Below are 8,411 nucleotides of genomic sequence, written 5' to 3' on the forward strand. Positions count from 1 at the left end.
TATCAAAGCCATCATGAATGAGTTATAATTCACCTCCAAATCAAAATCAAGAAGAAATGAGAGGAATTAGAAATCAAGCCTGTTTTTAGGATTTTGAAGTTAATATTTATCTCATTATTATTAATGTGGAAAACATTATTGTAAAATGTATTTTTTGATGCATGTATATTTTTATTTATATGTGTAAATATATAAAAATGTATAAATTCCATCTGCCTTTTAATTAGTATTAGCAGTAGAAGTGATTTTGCAGTCATGAAAGGTACTTTTTTTGTTAACATTTTGTGCGCAAATGTTGCATATACTTTTATTATATTTATTTATTTATTTTACAATTCTGAGGGTAAAAATGTAACCTGTTTTTAGAGATATTCTATATACTCAATAATTTCTCCTAAAGCTAAGAAATAGGCTACTTTGAAAGGCTTTGAAAAATGATTAGTAAAAAAGAAATGGCAAGTAAATACATGTTGAATTAAATGTGAAATCTTGAAGTAGAAAAACTGACATTATGGTGTTTTCATTTACAACTTTGTGAACTCACTGTCTGGAAGTAAATCAGCAGCTCAGCGGTCAAGAAGTGATGTTTGGTAGTCATGTCGTAGTCTGAAGGCTGGTTTTGATGACTCTGGCTTTTTAATTAGTATAGCCTGTATTAGTGATGTCAGCAGTTCTTTACAGGCTACATATGTTAATCTATGCCAGAATCATCATGCGCAATGGATCTTGAGTTTCCTCTGGTCACCGGCCTGATCTGTTGTTTGTGATTATGAACATATTAGGAAATAAAACTGTTTTTACTACAGCACAACTAACTCTGGGCGTTGATGTGTGTATTAAACTCCTTTGTTAAGACACTATAAACAGAGAAACACAGCAGTACGTGTGTGTAAATTTGAGTGTTTATATCATGAACGCATACCACTGATGCCGTACAAACTGAATGAATGTGTCTTTGATTCCTTGGACTGACTGAATCTCCTCTGTTCTGATATTCTAGTCTTTATCATGGCAAATTGTCTTTATTTTTCATCTTAAACGTATGTGTGCACGTCAAAATGTGGTCAGTAATCTGAACATTTCTATATAGATATTAAAAAGTGGGGTAAGTTGTCACAGAGTTTAAAATGGATTTTACACAGTTGATTTTTTAGATACAAAAATGATAATTTCTAATATTTTTGCATATTCATGGATTTGTATTTCATAATCACTTAACTGTTAAAGAAAAAAAAACATAAATCAGGACAATGTAAAAAAAAAAAAAGTTTTTTTTTTTTCCCAAATTGTAAATATTACAGTTGAGATGTTATATATAAGATATATATATATATATATATATATATATATATATATGTATATATATATATGGTATATATATCTGAGAGTCAGATATCTGAGGAATCAGACAGCAGGTGAACAGCTGCTAAATAGTGTGTGACATCATGCCCAGGCCAGTATCTTCTGGTTCTGCAGCAGGCTTGATGGAGATGTTCTTCACTTGTTTTCTCCTGTTAGTTTTAGGCTTTGGCGATGGTCAGCTGTGATGAATGCTCTCTGGTCTGTGGGGTGTCTGTGCTCATGCTGGCAGATGCTGGAGGATTTTCAGTCTACTCCAGATGGCAAACAACTGCGGCTCTCCTTTAACCAGGTATAAAGCTGCTCAAATGAAAGCAGGAGATATTTCGCTTGACCACAGCGAAGCCTTCACTCAAATCCGCGGCCCTTTGATTTATGTGTGCAAAACAGAAGAAACCCTGGAAAGAAAAGCAAAAAGCTCTCTGTCTTTCCTACTTCCAAGATTTCCTCACCTTTGATTCGATGCATTCAGTGCTGTTTCTCTCTCATTGCTTTGTTTCAGCTGTTTCCTGCCTGCACTTGTTTTTTACAGTGTAAAGCGATGCTACAGTGTATTCTTTTGTTTGTTTGTTTACAGGTGGTTGTCATGGGGCTGCTAGGGTATTTCTCCTGGGTGGCTGCTATGTAGTGATTTCCTAGAGCATTTTCTTTTCTAGCTGTTTTCTAATGTTATCCTCCTGTAGATGTAGCTCTGAGGTGGTTCCCTCAATCATCAAAGCACCAGTAATAATGTTTGTTGAGTAGGGAGAACACGCAGGCCTGAGGTCAGCCGGCCAGTGTTTAGTTTGTGTCGGATCATTGTTCCAGTAGCCTCCTGCTGCGCACCAGGCCTTCCAGCTGAACGAAGCAGATAAGTAAGTTGCTAATCTTTTATTTTTTTAAAGAGTGTGGTGTAGCGTTTTGTTGATGTTCAGCTTATTTTTGACTGCATTAAACCCCATGATGGGTGCATATGGACTGGAGTCGTTCTTAATTGACGGCGAGTAGTAGTGCTTCTCTTAAGCTGATCGGTTCATTTATTGAGGCATCATAACTGTCCATGGTAGACATAACTCCTGAGAACTCCTTTCTCTGACGCCTCCTCACAATGACACCTCCTCACGTCAGACACTCAGAATCAATTCATAGCTTTTTAATATTCCCCAGAGCGAGAAAGCCTTAAACCACACACACACACTCACACACCAATACACACACACACACAGACACACTTAAAATCTATACCACACACTCTGCCCAGAAGTTTCATTGTAATTCTTGTCTCAGCCTAGAATGAAATACTTCTGCCTTCCACTCCTCACTGACTCACTGTAAATACTCTCAACACACTCTGAGAAAGCTACAAAATCTGTCACGGCTGGGTAGCTCTTTAGCTGCTTACACAAAATTCCTACACAACATCTTTACAAAAACCATAACACCCTAATGTTAATTCTCAGCCTTTGACTTGTGTGTGTGTGTGTGTGTGTGTGTGTGTGTGTGTTTTCAATTTCATAAACACTTTTTGCAAAAACACAACACATTGAAGTTTCATATGCAACACACACACACATCTACAGGAATTCATATATTATGACAAAAGGTGTTTGCAGATGTTTGCTTTTGAGATGTGTGCGTGATATTTTGAATTCAGCGCTTAATTTTGCAAGAGATTTGAGTCATTTTACATTTTGTGTGCAATTAAATTTGTGTGTAAAGTTTTGAAAATGTGTGTAAGCAGCTGGAAAAAACAGTAAAAGGTACTAGTATGTAGCATTTCAGCATTAATATGTACCTTTAAGCTCTGCACCCTTTAGGTATAAATGTTTTCTGAGAAACTGATCAAAATGAAGTGAGCTTCCTGACACGCAAAGCTCAGTAAAAATCAGCGTTTCCTCTGAATTAAGTTGATTTTTTTCTGACTCCATTTGCAGATATTTGATCATATCATTCATGAACCCACCTAATTTTGACTTTTTATTTTATGTTTGTTTAAAGCTTCTCCAGTAAAAGCTTTTTGTGGATTTACAATCCAAAACATTACAGAATCATTTATTTAAAGTGATTAACAGCAGTGTGTTCCCTGATCAGAATCTCTCAAAAAGCTTCATTTCAAGTCTCATTTTTTCATTTTTTCCATACGGTTTATGTAAATAAGAGATTCTTACAGCATCTGGCAGTGCTGTTTTTCAGGTGAATGCATCTTGTTTCACAGAAGATGAGATGAAAAATAAGAGCCTTTCATCTCATATTGCTCATCATATCATGTAAAGCTGTGTTTCCCAGAATAACTAGGTTGCTGATGATTTTGGGAAACACACACTCTATTCTCAAACTAGAGGCTTTAATTCATAGTCTGCTTCCCACATCAGTGTAGCATTTAGTATCATTGATATTCTCTACAATATAGTTTTAATTAATATTTTACTTTTTTATATCTTTTATTTTTGGATTGTAATTTTATTTATTTGATTACTTCACGTTAAATTAAACAAAATTAGACATATGTTGCCATGGCAACTAGCTGACATAAAATAAGTATTATGTTTGTTTGTTTTTATTGCAGTGAATGATTGTTTTGTTTCAAGGAACACAATTTTTTTTTTCTCTTTAATGATTTTCATTTTCATTATAGTTTTGTTAATGATAATAACCCTGTTCCACATTTATTTTTCTCTCTTTCTCATGCCAGATACAGTTTCAATGGTAATTTGGACTATTGCTAATCATCTTCTTGTTTTGACATTTCTCCGTTTCTCCTCAGCATTAATCTCAAATTATGAAAGCAAATGCAAAAAAAAATCACAGAGGGAGAATTATTTATAAAGTATATTGTATGTTAAGCAAAACTATAGTATATGTAAATAATTATATAATATATAATATAAATAATATTTATAAATAATTCACTTTTTTTCCAATTCCTTTTCGAATAATCAAATTTTTTTTTTTTTTTTTTTTTTTTTTGTTAAATCCTTTTTATTATTATATTGCCAGTGGAATATTTCTTGTTTTTATTTAATTTAACTTGATGCCCAAAATAACACAACAAAGTTTTGAAAGCCAAATTAATAAAAAACTATGTAGAACAAAATCACAAAAAGCAACAAAAAACTACTAAAATTAAAATAGAAAAGGCAAAAAAAAAAATTTAATCAAAATATTTAAATATTAAAAATATTAAAATAAGCAAAACATTTATGACATGGACTGAAGGAAAACTCCACCCTGTTTAACTTAATAAAAATTAATAAAAAACTATATATATAAAAAAAATAATAAAAATGACAAAACAACAACCAAAATGGAAAATATAAAAATAAATACGAATTATAATTTTTTTTTTTAAAACCTATAATCGAAGTCTTTATTTATCTCTGTAAATATGTGTAGTGGGTGACTGGATGCTGAACACAGACGGACAGTGAACAGCATGAAGGTGAATGATTGGGCTTCCGGCAGCCCGTTATCATCCTGAACCAGAGCTTTAACCCGTCCCCATCTCACCTGTGTGTGTCCAACCTCTCAATGTTTAGCGATGCTGTAGATAACAGGGCGATTAATGCATATTTCAAGACCTACTGAAAGACACATGAGAGTATATTCCCTGATTCTGTGCTTCAAGCGGTGTAGCTTTTTGATGTGCAGGCGGCTGAGCTCACTATTATATATGAATGTAATGTGAATTAAGCGGATGATGGGATGATCTGAATGATTTCACTCTGCTGTTTTCAGTGTCTGATCAGAGCACATATGAGATCCAGCCGGAGTCACCCATGAGCTTTAATCAGGGAGACACGGTGAGGAAAGCTTCATGAGCTCAAAAACACCTCAAACAACCTTCAGAAAAGGGCGCACAGAACTTATATTTGGACACTGACACAGTTTTTCATCATTCCAGCTCTATGCCACCGTAGAATAGAATTAAAATGGGAAACAAGCACGATGAAATCAAAGTGCAGACTATAAGCTTTAATTCAAAGGTTGAACAAAAATATGTAGAACTGTCCAATCACTTATGGTCCCTTGAAGGAGTTATTAAAGAAGCATCTCTTTCTTACCTTTTAAAATCTGAAGAACCTTCTTTCGCCACAAAAGAAGCTTTGTGGTTCTTCAGATGTTAAAGGTTTCTTTTACTGAAACCATTTAGACAAAAAAAATTTCTTCTATGGCATCGTGGAAGCACCTTCTTTATTTTTTAATAGTGCATGTTTATGAAACACTGTTATTATATTCCATATGTAGCCTGTAAATCATTTGAAGGAATCTCTTCATCAGCAGAGGCTCTCACATGCACGTTTCTGCCTCGGAGACGTTTGTCTTGAGTAATGCCAGTGAAAGTAAATGATGTTCCAGGCAGGGGAGAGATTCACAGTTAATGTGCAAATCTGAATTATTTCTGTTTCCAAGAGCGCTGCCAGAATCCACAGATTTAGTATTTAGTGTGTCTCTCGATCCACAGTGCTTTTAGGTAAGAGTCATTTTAGCAAAAAAAACAACAACATCAAACATTAAGAAGAGCTCTGAGATGCTGGTCTAGACTGGTTCCTGCTGGTTTTTAGTGCTGGTTTGGCTTTGCAGTGTTAAAAGCTGAAAACATTGAGGCGATGGAAAGCCTCAGCCAACTCAGAGTTTCTGGAAAAAATTAAGCCAAATATCTTCTAATCATAATTGCTCATTGTCGTTTCTCAGTAGAACAGAATGTTTGACAGTTTGCCATGATCTTTATGAGTAACAGCTGATTAGATAAATAAATCATCATTCCAAAGCCCATCAGTGTTTATATGATATTAACCAACATCACAAATAAACACTTCAGATGAGTTTCATTCTGTCTCTTATTCGACTGACGGGAGAAACATTGTCTTTATAAATAAATCCGGGGCAAATAATAAAAGATCTTTAGTTAATAAAGTTGTTTTTGTTCAATTGTTAAACTCAAGTTCTTTTGAAATAGACCTTGGGACTATGATCTTTTTGACACTCAGCTGTCAATCAAACGCATCATGATGAAGTCCAGCCTCCAGCACTTGACAGGCGGATGTTAGACTCTCTGCTCGAGAGAGAAACCACATTAAACTTTACAAACTACTGTAACAAATAGCTCCACAGAGTTTGTGTTTTAATAGAATCCACTGTTCAGAGGGGTTCAGTCCAGTGCTTTAATGTTTCTGAAAGAGTATCTTCTCCTCACCAAGGGCTGCATGAAAACAGCTGAAAAATACAGTAAAAATAGTGAAATATTATTACAATTTAAAACAGCTGTTTTGTTTGTGAATCTCTGTTAAACTGTAATTTATTTCTGTGATGTGCAGCTGTATTTTCAGCATCATTACTCCAGTCTTCAGTGTCACATGATCTTCAGAAATCATGAAAATATTCTAAAATCACTCCAGAAAAATGAAGTAGTGACAACTTACTTATACTTTTTCACTTCCATGAAGCTTTATGAACAATTTAATCATATCATTGTCTTTGTTACAGTTAATTAAAACATGCTAATTTAATCAAAGTATTTATACTAATAATCAGTATATGTCAATAGTTATATATTGTACCATCAATTTTTATTTGAGGATGTCAACCATGCAATGTTCATTCATTTGTTCATTTGTTCAAATGATTGATCTTTTTCAACTTCATAATTCATCTAGATCTGGTTGGTGTGTTCATTGGATCAGAACTCTTTATTGAATTTTTAAAATATATTATTTATTTATTTATGCTGTGATTGAGGAGGAATTCTGTGTCTGTCAGGTTCTGCTCTCGCTGTTGATTTATGGATGATGTTTTATGATAATGACTGTCTGACTTGGACATTATTCCTCTTATAACATGGCTACTTAAATATGTCACGACATGTTAATATTAAAACATGGGCTGAAATATTAATCTGAGTGTGTTCAGGATTTGAGCTGGGTAAGTCTTGAGCGTGACTGTGAAACCTGCAACAGATGGTCACCCAGTGAGGGATGGACACACACAAGGTCAGCTAAAGGTCAAGGGTCACACATATATCAGCCAGCTCTCCGTTAATGAGGAAGTGTGTGTGTGTGTGTGTTAGAGTGTGTGTGTGTTAGAGTGTGTGTGTGTGTGTGTGTGTGCGTTAGAGTGTGTGTGTGTGTGTGTGTGTGTGTGTGTGTGTGTGTATGTGAGTGTGTGTGTGTGCCTGAGTGAGTGTGTGCGTGCGTAGAGGATATTAAAACATTCTGTGTGTGTGTGTGTGTGTGTGTGTAATTGTGTAATATTATGGATTACATCTAGAGAGGATATTAAAACATTCACAGTCTGAATTAGGTTTGCAAAAGAATCATGTTGGTTATTATTACGGACATTCATTTATTTTAATAATTCTGCTATTCAGCGGGGTTATGAATTAAAACCGCCTCATAATGTGAATCAATATCATATATGACCTGAAGCCTGTGGATGAAAACAACATTACGAGGCTGATGATTGAATACAGACATAATGAGCAGAGACACGAGATACAGAGAAGAGATCCGAATCAGACCATCATCGTTTCCTCTCTCTCTCTCTCTCTCTCTCTCTCTGCTGTTCTTTCCAGCTCTTCATCATCTGTTTCTCTTTCTTTTTCTCATCTCTCTCCGGAGTCTCGTGTCTTGTCAGGTTGATCTCGTATCCGTCCACAGTTTGACGTTGAGTTTTGTCGCTGTGCAATCAAACAGTCACTGAGCATCTTCCTCTTCCTGTGGCTCACGATGTCCTCAGATACTCGCTAACGTCTCAATCACCTCAAACTCAAGAGCTTTAGAGTTAAAGATGCTGTAAGCAGAGTCACAAATAAAACAATGCCACTACCTGACAGATATCAGAGCTATAGCTATAACTATAAAAATAGAGCACAATGTACTAAATTAATTTGAAGGAATTTCCCAGATTTATTTTTTACAGGCGTTTTACCTGTATTTTGAATTTTACACTGCATTGCGTTGTATTTTAGATTAATTTTTTATTTAAAAGTGAAAAGGTTTTTTTTCAATGTCTTTAAAATTAATAGATAATGTCCCGGTAATAAGCTGCCAGTACATTTTCTGTTATTTTATGGATTT

At 34.7% G+C, this 8,411-nt stretch overlaps 1 protein-coding gene across 1 annotated transcript in view; it reads right to left on the reverse strand.

The window, feature by feature from the left end:
* The window catches only part of LOC109084573 (gremlin-2-like), a 292,543-nt gene that overhangs the window by 214,335 nt on the left and 69,797 nt on the right, over positions 1 to 8,411 (reverse strand). The window lies entirely within an intron of this gene.

This window comes from Cyprinus carpio, chromosome B12 (assembly GCF_018340385.1).
Source record: "Cyprinus carpio isolate SPL01 chromosome B12, ASM1834038v1, whole genome shotgun sequence".
Lineage (NCBI taxonomy): Eukaryota > Metazoa > Chordata > Actinopteri > Cypriniformes > Cyprinidae > Cyprinus > Cyprinus carpio.